Here is a 20,039-nt window from a genome sequence, read left to right on the forward strand (position 1 = left end):
CTCAGCTGCGTGATAGCCCCTCCCAATCATATGAGGGGAAAGGGCCTCTACTGTTGTCATGTGTTGGAAGGGGCCGGAACTGGGGGGTGCCGGGGATGTCGTTCTCATACTTCACAATGTCCTTGTTGTAATAAAGAACGTTCACATGTCTTAAACCAGTGTATAAAAGACCAGGTCTCAAAGAGGCTGAGAGAGCACCTCGAGACGATACCTTGTTGTCCGATCTGATGTGTTCTACTCCGTCGGAATAAAACTTGTTTCCTGTCTTCCTGTCTCCAGCGCCTGCCTCTTTATTGAATAACTTCGTATGGTATTAGAGGCGTTTTTACGCCGGGCAAATTTAACTTAGGAAACATCTACTGAAATCGCCTGACCATTTTGAATTGATCTTTATCAACTGACCATGTCATGAATGATGTAATATGTGACATGATCAGCAGTGGATTGCGGGTGCGCGATATATAGTTAGTACAACTAACTATATATGGAATTTCAATGGTTTTGTGTGAGTAAAATAAGGTTTTGTAAATGCTACTTCCTAACTATATATGGTCTATAACCTATGGTTTTTTCAGTGAATTTCAATGGTTTTTTAATAGCAAATATCAAAACCTTTAAAATGTATTCTTCTTTAAATCGAAAAATATATTTTACATGTTTTTAATACGATTTTTTTTTGTTTTTTGTTTTTTTGTTTCGCTCCCGGTCCGCGAACCGGTTAGCTTCCCGTTAGCTTAATTTGGTGCCGCGACCCGGTCCGCGAACCGGTAAACGTTCCGTTTCCGCAACTGCCGCGTTAGAAAACAACATCGTGACGCGTCGCGTCAGCGTGACGTATCGCGTTGTCGCGTGATACGTCATATGACGCGCCGCGTTAGCGTACCCGGAAGCGAACCGGTACGCGAGGCGCGAAGCGCAGCTTCCCGGAAGCGATCCGGGACGCGGCGCAAAGCGCGTAACGTAAACACAACAGGTCATGTGACTTGTTAATAACACTTTTCATTGGTTCATTTCACTTTTGGTTTCCTAATGATGTAAGACTAGGTCATGTGACCTAAAAGTAACACTTTTCATTGGTTTAGAAGTATTGTTTTTCCCAAATGATGAAAACCCCTCCTTCTTTCCTCACTCTGACTTTCATCTTTGTGAGAGGAAGACCCTTTGTGATCACTGAGCAATGGCTTCATTAGTAGCTTCAGCTGGTGCACCCCCACCACCTCCACCACCTTCAAGGAAGAGAGGACCACCTGCTGAAGTTATCATTCAGCAAGAGGAGGAAGAAGAGGAAGAAGAGGAACAGCAGGAAGAGAGGCATTTTTTGCCTGAGGAGCCCAGGAGGTCTCATCTGAAAGAAAACTTTATTTGGCAATTTTTTAAATATCCTCGGGGCCAAAAAAAAGTCAATGCACGGTACGTAACTTGCCTGATCTGTAAGAAGGATTTGTCCAGAGGGACAGATAAGAAGTACAGTTACGGGAATTATACTATGCATCGCCATATGGAGAGGTGGCATCCTATCAACTACAGTGCTGCACAGTTACGTGACCAGCAAGATAATCCCCCTTCTATGGCCAGAAGATCAGTTGTACAGGAAGTGACGGGACCAGAGGCGAGGGAGATGGTCCCAAATATACAGATGAGGTTTGGGGAAGTGAAACAAGTGTGCGTTGTGCGTACGTTGTAACCAATTCATTTGCTACAGAGAAAGTAGCATCACTCTGATCAACAGAGCTATCGACAATCATGATTGTCCGAAACGCCCCAGAGAATAAATTCTTTTTTTTTTTGTTGCTCCTGTTGAGCCCTTTATAATGAATCGTTTTCGTTTCCCCCCCAAAAAACCCCCAAAAAAATATAAAACCGTTCAAAAAATACAAAAAAAGTAAAAAAATGTTCAGAAAAATAATAAAAAAAATATAAAACAACAAAAACAATAAAAAAAAAGTTCTTATCAGAACTACCTCCCCTTTATAAAAAAATTGGTAGAATATTTAGCAATCTGCCAACATCTATTTCTTTTGGTTCGCTTCCCGGTTCGCTCCCCGGTACGCGAACCGGGAGCGAACCAAAAAATTATTTTTTTTAAAAACAGAAGAGTAAGTATAAGGGAAGGAAACAGAGAGTAATGTTAAAAGAAAGACAGCTATAGGGACTAAACCAAAGATACTGTTTAATAGATCTATTTACCGAAGAAAAGATGGAAGAGGGTATAATTGAGAAAAACAAAATAGATAAGGAAGTGAAAGAAAAAAAGGAGAGTAGAGAATGTGACTGAATGATTAAATTAAGATTAAAACATTGGAATAACAGAGAGAAAAAACACAATGCAGAAAAGAAGAAGTAACAGAAAAGGAATGATTGAAACAGCAAAGAAATATAAATAACATAGGGGCATATTATCAACATAGGCGATAAAAGTTTTGCTGCTTTTATCGGCAGAAATCTGACGCTAAAGACGCTTTTGAGGCAGTTTTCTGCCGATAATGACTGCTTTTATCGGCAGAAAACTGCTGCTAAAGCCGCTTTTGCGGAAGAAAACTGCCGCTAAAGCTACTTTTGAAGCAGTTTTCTGCTGATAAAAGCAGCGATAATTTTATTGCCTGTGTTGATAATATGCCCCTTAGTGTGCTTGAACTACAGAGAGAAAGCATAATGAACAAGTAGTGAAAGAGTGATCAGTCAGAGACAGTGAGAGTAATAGAGACGGAGTGAGTGAACAAGAGTGAGGAAGTATGAGAAGAGAGGGACTGAGAAAAATAGTGGAAGGAGTAGAGTAAGTAAGTAATAGAGAAAGGAATGAGGGAAGTAGCAAAGGCAGGAAAGTGAGGGTTAAAGAAATGAAGTAGTGAAACTAATAGAAGTTAAATTTGATAGAAATGTAACGAAAAGAGTACAAAACATTTACCTTATAATTGTCGTTAACTTAGTCACTTGTTATTTTTATACTTTCAATCTGTGAAAGAGAGAACAAACATTTGAAAAATATTAAAACATGTATTTAAAAATTATAAAAGACAAGGGAAAAGATTGAAGGACAAACAGTTTTTCAACAACTTTGACACTTACAGAAGCCTCTGCTTCTCCATGCCCCTACACAGTCCTAAAAATATACATTTTAAACTAACAGTATCTTGATGCAGATGAAGTGAGGCCTATCTTGCAACATGGTGCATCTTTTGCACTGCTGCTGTCTCACAAAAGTGATGCTACGGCAGCGCAAAAGAGGTGCACAGCCATCATAAAACTGTCCCTAACATTTTAAATGATTGTTTCAGGATGCCAATAAGGTGTGTCCTATCCAGAGGTTTGTTTGAGGTGAGGCCTACTCAGGGTTGCAGATGAAATTTAGGCTTGTTGAAGAGTACAGAGGAGATAATACATGTCCATGCCTACCAATGAAGTGATTCATGTCCACTTCACACTTGAACAAAGGCCAGACCTCCTCTGTTTCCTTGGACAGGCCTAAACTTGATCTGCACAATGTGATGTGTAATGTTAGGAAACACAGGTAATTTAATTGAAAAACGTGCAATTTTTTATGCTCATTCCACAATCACATCACCTGTGTTTCCTTTGCTTACGTATCTCATTGTGCAGATGTAGTCTATCATATGAAAGACTACGTAGAATGTGAGCACTGTATGCAACAACTTTGACACTTATAGAAGCCTCAGCTTCTCCATGCCTACTACCCAGTTCTAAATGTATATCATAAATACAAAAAGTACAGAATTAATTATACATGTTAAATGGTTTATTTTTGCTGTTCTCAGAATTTATCAAATTTCAAAAAAAATAGTGACTTGAAGGTATTCATCATATAACAGCGGGGGAAAAAAACACAATCAAAATGATTGTGTTTAAAAAACCCATATAACATAACCAATCAGAAATCAGAACTCCTGAAAAGTAACTTACTTTCCATGACGTCGAAGGATATCCTATGAACAGCTTACACTCTGTTGTGCTGCTATTATTTTCAGCCCGCCACTTTCTGAAAGAAAAGCTCCATCGTTTTAACAAATATGTTACATACAATAAATGACTTCTCGCTCTCTACCGCACTTTTCCACAAGGCCAAATCGTGTAAGAGCCATTTATAACTCTTGGAATTCTTCTAAGCAAATCCCGTCATTTTGTATTTCCGCAACTTTCATAAAGAAAATGTTCAAGATCACTTTCACAATCCTGTACTAGTAATATCTCACCCTTCTTGCTCACTCATGTTCCACATTTCCTATGACACTGATACTGCTTACTATGAAGCAGACTTACACTACCTCTATGACTACTACAACTATTTAATTCTCTACATCACTTTTAATCACAAAGCAATTTAAAACAGTAGATAAAATTATATCAACCCCTAGAATCATTATAGGCCAGTTACCTACCCTAAATTCTCTTTTCTGAAAACAGAAAGTAAGAATATTTTTAAGTAAAAAGGCAACATTGTATCGTAGTCAAATAGGAATTATTTACGAAACAGCAGCTTTTTTTACATTTTCAATAAGCTGTGTAATAAGCGGATTTTGTCAAAGGACCATCATGTCATATAATAGCTGCAGTTAAAAATGTTCTTCCTAAAATAAACGACTATGTAGCCACAACATTTGTAATTAAAGTTGAAGACTTACTTTCATCGGGTTTATATAGTTGGAATTTTAAAATGGCATTATAACCAAAAGTTTGGTCAAATAATCTAGACAGCATTGCAGACTTACATTACCTCTACTCCATGTTTTGATTGGCTGCTTGAATTACCTTATAAAAAGAAACAGTTTTTCTGAACTCATTCAAAGTGCAGTTATTTTTCCATGACGTCAAGTGTTATGGTAAGAACACCGTTTGCTTTGGGAAATACTCTGTTGTCCTTTAACTAATCCGTGCCCACAACTTTCTGTAAGAAAACCTTCTTTTTTTCCAGGAACTATTTAAAACTCAAAAATAACTTTTGACTCTGTACTACACTTATCCTCAAGGCCAAATTGTGTAGGAGCCATTAGAACCTCTTGTATTTCCTCAGAGCACATCCCGAGATTCTTTCCCTAAAATTTTGGTTTTAAAAACACCAGGTAAGAATTTTTAGGGTCAAAAGGCAATTTTTTTTTTGAAAGTTAAAACAGAATCATTGCAGAATGACCAGCCATTTCTAGACTTTAAATAAGCTGTGTAATGTCCTGATGCTATTGAAGGACCGTCATGATATATAATTGCTGCAGTTACAAAAGTCCTTCCTGATATTGACAACTGTGAAGCCACAACATTTTTAATCAAAGTTGTCAATTTTGTTCCATCAGGCCTACATCGTTGGAACATTAAAATGACATACTGGCCATATGTTCGTATAAATAATGTTGACAACATTTCAGACTTACATTGGCTACACTCCATGTTGTGATCAGCTGCTTTTACTAACTTATTAAAGGACACTGATTTACTGTCTGGCAAAGTTAAATATATACCTTTTTCTGCATCTACACTAGTAGTACTTGATACCCTACAGTTCTCGCAGTCATGCTGCCATTGATAAGAAAGCCCAAACAGGTGATCTATATCTACACCTTCATCTTGCAATACATCAAGCATATACATTAAAAACTCCTGACAATCTTGCTGAATATTTTGAGAGAATTGTGTTTGACCTGAACATCTGTCTAACAGATTTTGAATTTCAGACACACTTTCTATTTTTGTTCTATCAGTGCTACATTTCTCTAACACAGAATTCAACAAACTGCAAAATCTCTGATCCGAATTGACCACAATCTCTTGTTTTAAAGTTTCTAGAGAAAACAAAACATAACCACTACATTAGCATAGCAGTTGACACCAGAACTGTTTTCAAATTGAAAACCAACAACATCTTCAACAAAATCCTTTTCCTTTCTGCTTATAATTTCTGGTTCATCGACTTTTCGTCTTTTTGCTACAACCTCCCTACTATTGGTCACATTTCTTCGTTTCCGGCCTACCACACTTTTCTCAAACAAAGGATATTGAGGCAAATGTGGCGCATACTCTCTTCTTAACCTATTGTATTCCTTAACACAATCTAGATCCGCACAAATGTTTGTGACATCACACTCAATCAAGTACAATCCCGATAAAGTTCTGACTCGTGACAATGCCACATATGCCATACCCTCCTTGAACACAGAACTGCCAATATTCACCAATGCACTGTCTACACTTAAACCTTGCGATTTATGGATTGTCACAGCATATGCCAAGCAAACAGGAAACTGCTTACGGCGAACATATAAGTCTTTCACAAGCAAAAACCTAGCAGAGCAACGACCAATTAGCTGTACTTCCTCAATGCCATCAAATTTAATTTTTAAAAATTCAATTTCATCCCTATTTCTGTATTTCACAAAATCAACAACATTACCCATTGATCCATTTACCAGACCTCTTTCAACATGTAAATTCTTTCTTAAAATTATACGGCAATTTAAGCACACATTCAGAGTCTTTTCAAAACCCGCAGTTTTAGATATACTCTTTTCTAATGAATCCAATTTTGATTTCAAATTCTCAGACAAAATAATTGTTGATCCCATATGCTCTACTCTGTCAATAGCTTCCAGTTTCACAATATCTTGGTTTTCTAAATACAACATTTTGTTGTTGAAGATGGCACATTCTGCAAGAGTTGGCATCAAACATATTCCAGATTTCTTCTCAGTAATTTTCTGAAAAATATTCTCAGGCACAACGTCTTGTTCTGGATACAAATTTGACAGTAATCGTGCATGTAAAGCTTCTTTACCATGCTCGGTCACTTTTCCGATTCTAACATCTTGTAGAAAATTCTTGTAATCTTCATCCTTCGCCTGACGCATATTTTCATGCAGTTCAGCATAATTGAAGTTTAACCATATATTAACATTGCCAATGCTCCCTAGGCACTTCCTGGTATCTTCATGCGTGAGCATTTTGAACACAGGTTGTCCTTTCACTGGTGTCAGCTGCAGAAGATCACCGAAAACAATGATGTGTTTGCCACCAAATAACACATCATACTCTGTTTTGAGAACTTCTTGCATTCTCAAATGCACAAAGGCAAGCATGACATTGGAAACCATGCTTACTTCGTCAATGATAAGAAGTTTCATTTTCTTCAAGACTCTTGAAACTTCACAACAAGCATCTCCAGATAACTTGTGGTATTGTAATTTGTTATCATGCTCCACTGGCAGCATCAGTAGACGATGCAAAGTAATACCGTTAATGTTATGAGCTGCCAGTCCAGTTGGAGCGGTGACAACACAAGACAGCGATGACTCAGTCCTTTTCTGCAAATAACATGAAATTGCTTTAATGAGGAAACTTTTTCCAGTTCCCGCTTCTCCACTCACGTACAGTCGGACAGGTTTCAACGACGTACATGAGCACTCCTTCTTCTCATGACTTAATCCATGATCAATTTGGTTGGTAACTTCGTCATATATTTTCCTCTGCTCAACGTTGAGTTGTCTTTCCAAGTCTTCTAAGTTAACCGCATCCTCCTGAGCATGTGCCATGGCTCTTTCCACTTCAATCATGGCAGTGGCAGCTTCATTTTCGATAACTGGTCCTCCTAGTGGATCCTGACTCAATGAAATAGAACTCTGACTGTCCTGAGAACTGTCTCTAGCAATCTCGGCTGCAATCGTTGCTTCCTGCTCGATTTCCGCATTCAACATTTCTAGATATTTGAGAAAAACAGGACATTCTATGGTCTCCTTGGCGGCATTGAAAGAGTCTTCATAACAGAGGAAATCTCCAAGCAGTTCCTCTTCTGCACGCCAAGGCTTGAAAAGTTGCAAAAGTGCTAAATGGAAAAACTCTTTTTTTTCAGGAGATTCGCCACTCAATTTTCGATGGTTTACCAAGTTGCATTTTCTTTGCTTGACGAGACATCCCTCACTTCCAATTACAGCATACACTCCTTTATCAATATCTTCTTTGATGTTCCTCTTGAATATGTAATTTTGTAGAACCTCATACAGACAAACATTCTCGAGGTGTCTGCTTCTATTTGGATAATATGTATCCAACATGTTGGTCTTCAAAATATCAGTACTGTTTGGCTCCTTTTCCGCCAAATACTCAATTTCCCGCACAGGTTTCAGAACTCGATTACGCGTTGCAGCAAGACCAAGACTCGCCCAACGATACTCCTGGATTTGGCATATAGACTTGCTGAAGACAACCGGTCAGAACATTCGTAAGCTCCGATTTCTCGATGTGACAACATCTTCAGACTGAAACTGTACAACTTCTTACTGAGGCTCTTTTCATGGGAAATGTCCTCCCACATATCCTTCAATTCTGTCTTTTCTTTTTTGGTGATGTAAGATGTCACATACCGAGCCACAGCCATACAGTTATCAGCCACGAACTGTAAATCCATGTTAGCATTCCACATGGACAAAATCACTGGGTTGTAGTCGTTGATATACTTGGACTCTTCGTTCCTTTTCAAATTGTATGTGTTTTTAGGTGATTTCTTCATCACATTATGTCGCAGCGAAGACATCAAACTGTTCACTCTTCCTTTAGAAATCACCGGTCGTGGAAAGGCGAAACGACATTTGGTGTAGAACTTGTCCTTGTTTCTGAATTTACGACGACGATGGCTTTGGAAGCGTAGAACTTGTTCTCTTAGGCTTTTGTCCTCCTTTGCGTTTGGAACAGCACATGTAGAATACTGTTCTATGAAACTCATCACTAAGTCTTCTGGATCTGTTCCAAATTTAGGTGCATCCTTGATCCACAGCAGCATATGTATATGAGGAGCACCTCTTGCTTCGTACTCCTTTCTCCAGGAGAAATCCAACACCTCTCCAAGAGGTGGATTTCTCTTGTTCATGATGAAAGACATCATAGCTTCAAATCTATGATTGAAGTACCTGCATACATTCACTGGATCCAAAGAGCACAGTTCTCCGGGTGTCTTGAATTCGATATTTTCAATGTTTCCATTTGCCTCTCGTAGAAAATGAAGTAAGTCTTCCCAGCCATACTCGGCACAGCTGAGAGTGAGGAACCATGTGGGAGTTCCTAAGTTCCTCAGCATACATTTTAAATCACCATGACGACGGTACCAGTACTCATTAGTACCACGCTGACACGCCATGAGATTTATCAGGTGAGAATCCAAAATACTGTCTTGCACATTGACTTTATCCATAAAGTCACTTGCCGAGATGCTTTGCATCTGTATACCACTTTTCAAGATGTGGTTCACTGCATATGACAGTCCAGACAGATCGCTTTCAAACAGGAGATGAAACAAATAGGGAATGCATTGTCGAAACCTAGGATCTTCTGCATACAATCGTAAAGTCCGGTATTCAGAAGCAGGAATTTGATGAGGTCGCTCATCATATCTTCCTCCTTGACCTGTTGGAAATAGCTGTGGGAAACACCGAGCTTCCAAACTTTCCTCCCAAACACTAATGGGACTCCCTTTGGCTTGTTTCATTTGAAACAACTCAATAGCATTCCCCATGACTTCCTTGGAATGCAAAGGATGAACACTATAATGTTCATATATTTCTTCACTTTTAGAGGGTTCTACTTTCTCAATTTGACCAGCACACAAATCGCTATCCTCTTCTTCCCTTACTTCCTCTTCTGCAACATATACATTCTTATAGTACTTATTGTTTTTTTTAAAATACAATGTTGCCTTTTTGACTTTCCTAACATCCACTAAATCTTGCCATATTTTCTTACTCTTTGTCGGAACCCCATTAACTAAGATAACCAGAGGTTCCTCTTCCACTTTTTCTACTCCAATTGTATTAATGTTTTTCTTCAAATCTAGAGGCAAATAAACAACTCTTCCCTTTAATCCTCTCTGTAAATCTGATGGAGGCAATTTCCCTGTCTTTGGCTCCATTCTTACAATAGCCTGAAAGGGATGGATACTTTGAATCAAAATAGATTCATAAGTATTTAAATCCTTCAATTCAGAAGGAATCTCAACCAATTCCAGATTATTATGAACCGCTCTAGCAGGCATCTGGTTTTGATTTAATTTGTTACAACAATAAGTACACACACGTTGATCCAATCCCAAATCAAAACAATTTTCTACCATCAAGTATGTTGCAAAATCCTTCCATTCACTATTATTTTCCCTTTCACTTTTTGCATATAAATCCACTAACTTAGTCTGATTCTTATAATAAGTGCGTCGACAACACACACAAGTGAAATTAGGCCTCTCACTTGATTTCACCTGAAACGTGGCAATTTCCTTCTGAAAATTATCTGTACTGGAAACCTGTACACTATCTTCCACATTACCCTCTTCTTCTGGGTCAATTTCAACATTCTCCTCTTTACTTCCAAAGTAACAAAACTCAATTTCTTCACAAATATTCTTCACATCTATTTCAGAACCATGCAAAAGAGCAGTGCATAATTGTTTAAGCATAACTGCTGGACTCTTAGCATAATACAACATTCTAACTAATTTCCTCACTTTATTATGATGCACTGCTAGCATCCTGAAATGATGAAAAACACTCTGGCATACTCTCCTGGAAAGACAAGCCAGTGAATGACCATGCAAACCTGTCACTTCTCTCACTCTGAAAGGATCTAATTCTTGCAACAACTTCATTTTCTGCTTCAAACTTATCTTATTAAATGTCCGTACAAAATCACAAAGCAAATTGATGGAATCCTGTTGCACACTGCAAATACTACTACACTTCCAGGTGTACACAGGTCCCTTAGGACGTCTTCCTAAAACCTCATTACCTAACACCTCTTCTGCCTCTGTTGTCACAAGTTTTTCTTTTTCAACTGGACAACCATCTTTCACCTCATAAGCTCGACCACTGGTGTCAACTGCATGCACCAAATCATTATCCTGGAAATAACTCTCCTCATTAAAAAATGCCTCACAACTTGAACTATGCATCCATTCTCCTGAAAAAACTTCACAAAAATTACTACGATTAACTGTTCTCTTCCATCTACTATTTCTTTTGAAATCATAAATTGCCTTGTTTAGCTTCCTAATTCTATTGATTATCAAAATAAATAACTTTCGCTTAATTTCAAGTGCCTGATCAATAACTTTATCAATTTTTTTTTTCTCTTATAAAAACCACTTTCTGCTGACCTTTCTTAATATTTTTTAACAAATTGCCAATTATCCTGTTGCGGAACATTCGTCTACGAATGTCCCTAAACTGATTTTTCCTTCTACTACCATGCACAGAGTTATCTCCTGCTCAAGCAGTAACATTTTTGATTGGCCTTCCCTTTCCGTTTAAATTGCTTCTCTTTTTCTGGACTAAAACATTTTCTGTAGTACTATTTTTTTTTCTACAAATGTTTCTTATGAATGATTTCTTTATCTTACCCGGACCTTTCTTGGTGACTTGACAAGTTTTTATTGTAGAGGTCTGCTGCAATCATTTTTTGAGCTGCTGTCTTTGATGTTTGGTAGCCTTTCGCCTTCTGTCCTTCGAAGGCATTCTTTAATTTTGAAATGATCTGCAGTTGAATCTGTGGTAAAATATAATAAAAAATGTTATTAACCACTATTAGCAAACAGTAAATCAATAACAGTCATCAAAAATTTAACACACTACTTGTTATTTTTACATAGAATAATTTTTAGTGCATTGGCAAATTTAGAAATCACAAATAGTAGCAAAGAAATGGAATGCTTCTACATTTTACCTGTGCTGTTTTATATGTGGATCTGATCTAATTTTATGAGCATATTTTACTATTTCATTAAAGACACTACACATAACCTGTTTTTGAAGTTGTGTTTAATTTTAAATGAAACGGTTTACATTTTTACTTTTCATTTCAAGTACATTTTAAAAATAAATGTTTATAGTTCCATAGGCTCAAGCAGGTCAGCTTCCCACCCTATGTCATACAATTCTGACAAATCGGCATTCTCATCATGTTCTTCATCATCCTCAGGATTTAAATCATCCAAGGGATCTACTTCCACTGACGTTTCAATTACAAGTTCAATGATAAGGTCGAGATCAACTGATTGCTCATTATCACTCATGGTTGATGTTGTCGTTATCTTTAAAGAAAGAGAACAACAATGAGATGTTGCAGAGTAAGAGACAAATCTCAGAGATTATATTAGTAAAATTGTTTAACAAGAGTAACATTTTGCAGCTATTATTTAGCCATGTCCAGCGATGCTGAGGAGGTGAGGCCTATGTCCAAGTTTTCAGTGAACAGGACTCATCTCTTCTTAACCTTGGATAAGCCTCACCAACTCTGTGTCCCCTGCTCATACTTAAATGTAAAGGGGCAGATTTATGTTAACTGGCGCATCCCCACGGATGCACCAGTTAATGTGCACCGCTGCTCTGCCACCCATGGTGTGCCGCATTTACAATGTGGAGCACCATTGAGCAAAAGCAGCACAGATGCATCACGCATCTGTGCTGCAAAAGCAGCACATTGCAGGAATCACGTCGTAAGCGCGACATGTCTACTGCAATGCACAGGAGGAAGCCTCACATTGCATGGTGCATCACTCCTTATGCCTGTTTCAAACAGGTGTAAGGATTTGATTCAGCAATGCTATAAAGCTGACTCAGTGAAATCTTCTAAATTTCACTGTGTTAGTTTTACAGGGCTTTCATGCAAATAAATGCATACCCTGCAACAAAACACCTATATGAAATCTGACGCAGGTTTCATGTGGCACAGGACTTTACAGCATGACACATCTGCCTAGATGCATCAAGTTGTAAATATGTCACAACATAGCAAATCTTTTGCACCGCCGCTGCATCACAAAAGTGACGCACAGCAGCGGAAAAGAGGCACACACCTATCATAAATCTGTCCCTAACATTTTAAATGATTGATTCAGAGTGACGATAAGGTGTGGCCTATCCAGAGGTTTGTTTGAGGTGAGGCCTACTCAGGGTTGCAGATGAAATTTAGGCTTGTTGAAGAATACAGAGGAGATAATACATGTCCAGGCCTACCAATGAAGTGAGTCATGTCCACTTCACTCTTGAACAAAGGCCAGACCTCTTCTGTGTCCGTGGACAGGCCTAAAGCTCATCTGCACAATGTCATTCGTAAAGTTAGAAAACACAGGTGATGTAATTGAAAAATGTGGAGTTTCTTTTCCTCATTTCACAATCACATCACCTGTGTTTCCTTTGGTTAGGTATCTCATAGTGCAGATGGAGTCTAGCATATGAAAGAGTACACAGAAGCTCAGCAGTGTATACAACAATTTTGACATTTACAGAAGATTCAGCTTCTTATCTTGTTGGAGATGAATTGAGGCCTGTCTTGCAACATGGTGCATCTTTTGCATCACTGCTGCATCGGTTTCATGTGGCACGGGACTTTACAGCATGACACATCTGCCTAGATGCATCAAGTTGTAAATATGTCACCACATAGCAAATCTTTTGCACCGCCGCTGCGTCACAAAAGTGACGCACAGTTACACAAAAGAGGCATACACCTATCATAAATCTGCCCCTAACATTTTAAATGATTAATTCAGGATGACGATAAGGTGTGGCCTATCCAGTGGTTTGTTTAAGGTGAGCCCTACTCAGGGTTGCAGATGAAATTTACGCTTGTTGAAGAGTACAGAGGAGATAATACATGTGAAGGCCTACCAATGAAGTAAGTCATGTCCACTTCACTCTTGAACAAAGGCCAGACCTCTTCTGTGTCCGTGGACAGGCCTAAAGCTCATCTGCACAATGTCATTCGTAAAGTTAGAAAACACAGGTGATGTAATTGAAAAATGTGGAGTTTCTTTTCCTCATTTCACAATCACATCACCTGTGTTTCCTTTGGTTAGGTATCTCATAGTGCAGATGGAGTCTAGCATATGAAAGAGTACACAGAAGTTCAGCAGTGTCTACAACAATTTTGACATTTACAGAAGATTCAGCTTCTTATCTTGTTGGAGATGAAGTGAGGCCTGTCTTGCAACATGGTGCATCTTTTGCATCACTGCTGCATCGGTTTCATGTGGCACGGGACTTTACAGCATGACACATCTGCCTAGATGCATCAAGTTGTAAATATGTCACCACATAGCAAATCTTTTGCACCGCCGCTGCGTCACAAAAGTGACGCACAGTGACGCAAAAGAGGCATACACCTATCATAAATCTGTCCCTAACATTTTAAATGATTCATTCAGGATGACGATAAGGTGTGGCCTATCCAGAGGCTTGTTTAAGGTGAGCCCTACTCAGGGTTGCAGATGAAATTTACGCTTGTTGAAGAGTACAGAGGAGATAATACATGTGAAGGCCTACCAATGAAGTAAGTCATGTCCACTTCACTCTTGAACAAAGGCCAGACCTCTTCTGTGTCCGTGGACAGGCCTAAAGCTCATCTGCACAATGTCATTCGTAAAGTTAGAAAACACAGGTGATGTAATTGAAAAATGTGGAGTTTCTTTTCCTCATTTCACAATCACATCACCTGTGTTTCCTTTGCTTAGGTATCTCATAGTGCAGATGGAGTCTAGCATATCAAAGAGTACAGAGAAGTTCAGCAGTGTATACAACAATTTTTACATTTACAGAAGATTCAGCTTCTTATCTTGTTGGAGATGAAGTGAGGCCTGTCTTGCAACATGGTGCATCTTTTGCATCACTGCTGCATCGGTTTCATGTGGCACGGGACTTTAAAGCATGACACATCTGCCTAGATGCATCAAGTTGTAAATATGTCGCCACATAGCAAATCTTTTGCACCGCCGCTGCGTCACAAAAGTGACGCACAGTGACGCAAAAGAGGCATACACCTATCATAAATCTGTCCCTAACATTTTAAATGATTGATTCAGGATGACAATAAGGTGTGGCCTATCCAGAGGTTTGTTTAAGGTGAGGCCTACTCAGGGTTGCAGATGAAATTTACGCTTGTTGAAGAGTACAGAGGAGATAATACACGTGAAGGCCTACCAATGAAGTAAGTCATGTCCACTTCACTCTTGAACAAAGGCCAGACCTCTTCTGTGTCCGTGGACAGGCCTAAACCTCATCTGCACAATGTCATTCGTAAACTTAGGAAACACAGGTGATGTAATTGAAAAATGTGGAGTTTCTTTTCCTCATTTCACAATCACATCACCTGTGTTTCCTTTGGTTAGGTATCTCATAGTGCAGATGGAGTCTAGCATATGAAAGAGTACACAGAAGTTCAGCAGTGTATACAACAATTTTGACATTTACAGAAGATTCAGCTTCTTATCTTGTTGGAGATGAAGTGAGGCCTGTCTTGCAACATGGTGCATCTTTTGCATCACTGCTGCATCGGTTTCATGTGGCACGGGACTTTACAGCATGACACATCTGCCTAGATGCATCAAGTTGTAAATATGTCGCCACATAGCAAATCTTTTGCACCGCCGCTGCGTCACAAAAGTGACGCACAGTGACGCAAAAGAGGCATACACCTATCATAAATCTGTCCCTAACATTTTAAATAATTGATTCAGGATGACGATAAGGTGTGGCCTATCCAGAGGTTTGTTTAAGGTGAGGCCTACTCAGGGTTGCAGATGAAATTTACGCTTGTTGAAGAGTACAGAGGAGATAATACATGTGAAGGCCTACCAATGAAGTACGTAATGTCCACTTCACTCTTGAACAAAGGCCAGACCTCTTCTGTGTCCGTGGACAGGCCTAAACCTCATCTGCACAATGTCATTCGTAAACTTAGGAAACACAGGTGATGTAATTGAAAAATGTGGAGTTTCTTTTCCTCATTTCACAATCACATCACCTGTGTCTCCTTTGCTTAGGTATCTCATAGTGCAGATGGAGTCTAGCATATCAAAGACTACGCAGAAGGTGAGAACTGTATGGAACATGGCTATATAAGTCAAATAATCAAAATCTAAATTTGCCAAGCACACATGGGGGTGTATTTACAAGGACCTTCCACCACGGGGAACTGTCTTTAATTAAAATGGGAAAAATAACATCAAAGGGACTCAAATGCCTTTTAAATATACCCCAAGCAACCTATGAAACTCTAGCACTACATATCCAGAAACCTAATTGATGTCAAAAAACGTTTTAAAACACATCATCTAAATCAATTGTATACCTACATTCATCGGGAAGTGACTTAAAATGCCCTAAGACACATGAAAGCGTTTTTTTTAAGCCCTTGCTCCATTTTTGGATCACTTTTAACATGGCTATGTAAGTCAAATAATCAAGATCTAAATTTGCCAAGCACAGATGGGGGCGTATTTACAAGGACCTTGCACCACAGGGAAAGGTCTTAAATTAAAATGGGAAAAATAACATCAGAGAGACTCAAAGGCCTTATAAATATGCCCCAAGCAACCTATGAAGCTCTAGCAGTACATATCAAGAAACCTAATTGTTTTCAAAAATCGTTTTTAAACACATCATCTAAATCAATTATATACCTACATTCAAGGGGAAATGACTTAAAATGGCCTAAGACACATGAAAGCGTTTTTTTTAAGGCCCTTGCAACATTTTTGGGTCACTTTTAACATGGCTATGTTAGTCAAAGAATTAAAATCTAAATTTGCCAAGCACAGATGGGGGCATATTTACAAGGACCTTGCACCACGGGGAAAGGTCTTAAATTAAAATGGGAAAAATTACATCAAAGGAACTCAAAAGCCTTGAAAATATGCCCCAAGCAACCTATGAAACTCTAGCAGTACATATCAAGAAACCTAATTGATTTCAAAAAACGTTTTTAAACACATCTTGTAAAGCAATTATATTCATACATTCATGGGGAAGTGAGTTAAAATACCCTAAGACACATGAAAGCATTTTTGTAAGACCCTTGCACTTTTTTTGCGTCACTTTTAACATGGCTATGTAACACAAAGAAACAAAATCTATTTGTAAAACACTTGACACAAAGCAACATTTTAAATACACAACTTTCTTCATAATTTTCTCCCTAAACCATACTATTCTCTATCTAAATTAAATGAATCTTTTCTCACCTTAGCAAATACTTTATGAGTTTCAAAACAGTCTCAGAAACACACCAAATTGTCTTTAGCAGAGCAAAAGGTATGCACTCCAGAGTCTGCAGCTATAAAAAGCACAGAAAAGCTGTAATTCATCACACATATCTCTCATGTCACCCAATCAAAACTCTTCCCTCACTTTTTTCAAATCAACACCCTTCCCCCCTCTGCCCTTTCTGCCTTTTTTGCATAGCAACCACCTCCTGAAAGACCTCTCATGTTTGCAAGTTCACACAACAATGTTTCAATTGAACTCTGAACTCTCAGTACACCTGCCTATCCAGTGCAACTTTCATAAAATGATTTTTTCTTGACCATTCAAATTACATCTTTCAAAGAACTCATCCATGCACCCTAACTTTCTGTTTTCAGCAATCAAAATCCACCAATCACTGCTACTGCTTCATTACCACAGAAACTCCACAGTTTTTTTCATTTTAAACTCTTATTTTTTCAACTGCCATTTCATTGCCACACTTCATCTGACTGCAGCAGAACCTCCTCTCACCATGTTTTCTGTCTGGATTGTTGGACATAGTTACATCCACTGGGCTCAAAGGTATGCTGATAACAGAAATTTACCTAACCTCAATTTACAAAATGTGGAAATTAAGTGGATTGGCCACAGAGGATTAAAATGTCACCAATTGATACCATTGGTGAAAACCTTTTTGCATTTGCCAAAACCTGACCTGTTAATTGTGCACTGTGGAGGTAATGACTTGGGCACTTTGACTGGTGTAGGTCTGGAAATGCTTTTAACCCCTTCCACGCTCATGACGAGCTGGGCTCGTCATGAGGTAGCCTCCTCGCACGCTCATGACGAGCCCAGCTCGTCACGTAACATGCGCTTTACAAAATCTCAGCGTGCGAGCGGAATTCCGCCCGCACGCATGCGGTTAAAGGACACCTTTGAGCAATTGATGGCACTTTTTCCTCAAACTGCCTTGGTATATTCAAATATATGCCAAAGACAGAAATGGAGGTGGTCGAACCAATTTTGTCCACAAATTGAGAAATCAAGGAAGCATGTAAATAAGTCTGTTTCAGCTTACATGAGAGACCATGGAATGGGCTCCATGTACAACAATAACGTGCGTTACTACATGCAAGATATCTACAGAGGAGATGGAGTTCACTTCTCAGATGAGGGGAACAGAATTTTAATTCTGAATTTAAGACTGTGCATTGGTACCTACTTATAAGTACCTAAATCTACCATAAACCCAAAAGCTCTTCTCAGAGCTACCCTAACTATGATCACCATAAACACATTTTAAATGTAATTTTTTTTTACTAATTTTCACAATTTACGCTTTCTGGAGCGCTACCCGGTACGCGCACCGGACGCTAACCGCGCGAAATTTTAGAAAAAAAAGTGTTTTTTTCGCACATATTGGCCTCCTCAGCCACCCTCAGGTCGCTCACCGGGAAGCGCTCCATTAAAAAAAGGTGGGAAAGTAATTTACAGAAGAAACCCTGGAGACAATGTCACCAAATATAGATTAACTCATACTACATACCAATCCCTACCATTTTCACAAATTTGGTTGGAATTCCATTTAGCCATTTAGCCTGTAGACCTCTCTAAATACCCTGAGGTAAATTACTTCACAAAACACATCTGAAGTGTTGGAATTGACAACCAATTAAAATGTTACTTTCATGTTCTACTTTTTTTACCTGACATTTGATTGGTTATGTACCTGAATATATATAAAAAAAGAGAGAGAAACACAGCCATTTTGACTACTACTTCCTGAACTACATTGCAAGATCATTTTCACTCACAACTTAAACTTGTTTTTAAAAGGTAAGATATTATTTTATAAATTTGAAAACATTTTCAGATAGTTATATACTATCCCTCTGTAAGAGTTAGACATTGAGAAAGGCGTGTTTATTATAATTATGGATTGATTTAGGTTTCTGTGGTATAATTATGAATTTACATAGGTTTTTTCACAGGCACTTTTTAATAGTACTACTTCATGCCTCAAAAGTACCTGTCTGAACTTAAACCCAACAGTGCCCTATCTCTACTGATATATTTATTTTTTATTCAAATTTCAGCACAAAAATGCAAGGAGAACAGAATGTTTCCTTTGAAATTGTCCGAGACATGAACAATGAGGAAATAATTGAACCCATTGACTTGGAATTCATGGATGAATCACGAGACCATGAACTTCTACAATGTGTAGAATCTGTGGATTATTTACTTCATTATGATGACGGTCAAATGTGGGAAGTTATGTTCACTCAACAAGAGGACATATCGGACAGTCAAATGTTAGACGTTCTATTAAATTTTGAAAAAGAATCAGAAAAATAAAATTATATTTAATATTAAAAAATTGTTTGAGTCTTTAATCATTTTTATATGTAATTCATAAACTAGTACCAAATTGATTATAATGTAAAATCAGACTTATAGTATACTGTGCACAATTCCCAAAAAACATTTATATTTAATAATCATTAATACTGCTACTTAAAAAAAAAAAAACAACAAAAAGAACAATCAATAAACATACAATATTTCAAAATATCATAGTCTATCATTCTTTTTTCCTTATAGTACGCTCCCCGGACCGCTTCCCGGTGCGCGTACCGGGCGCTCCCCACGCAAAAAAAACAAATTTTTTAAAAAAAATGTTTTGCCCCGCGGGGCCCTTTTAAAGCCTCCACATCAAACCTAGGGGGTCAGGGAGGATCTACTATGCCCCCTTATGGTCATTTCCCCCTTTGTTTTGGCCTCCTCTTGTCTCTCGATCCTACCGAGAGACAAGATGGCGGCCGCTCCGGACTGTTTAGAATGTTGACAGACACCAGAGAGCCAATCAGCTTCGCTTCGCGAAGTTCCGTTACGCGTCAAGTACGCGAACCGGGGCGCTGCCCGGAGCGCGCTTACAGATATATATATTTTTTTGAACGTTAATTTCTCAAAATCCACTGGAGCACATATCTTGAGACCTAGCAAAGGCACATCGGGCTAACAGTCCCTACAATTTTGCCA

This window comes from Lissotriton helveticus, chromosome 2_1, assembly GCF_964261635.1.
Source record: "Lissotriton helveticus chromosome 2_1, aLisHel1.1, whole genome shotgun sequence".
NCBI classification, from domain to species: domain Eukaryota; kingdom Metazoa; phylum Chordata; class Amphibia; order Caudata; family Salamandridae; genus Lissotriton; species Lissotriton helveticus.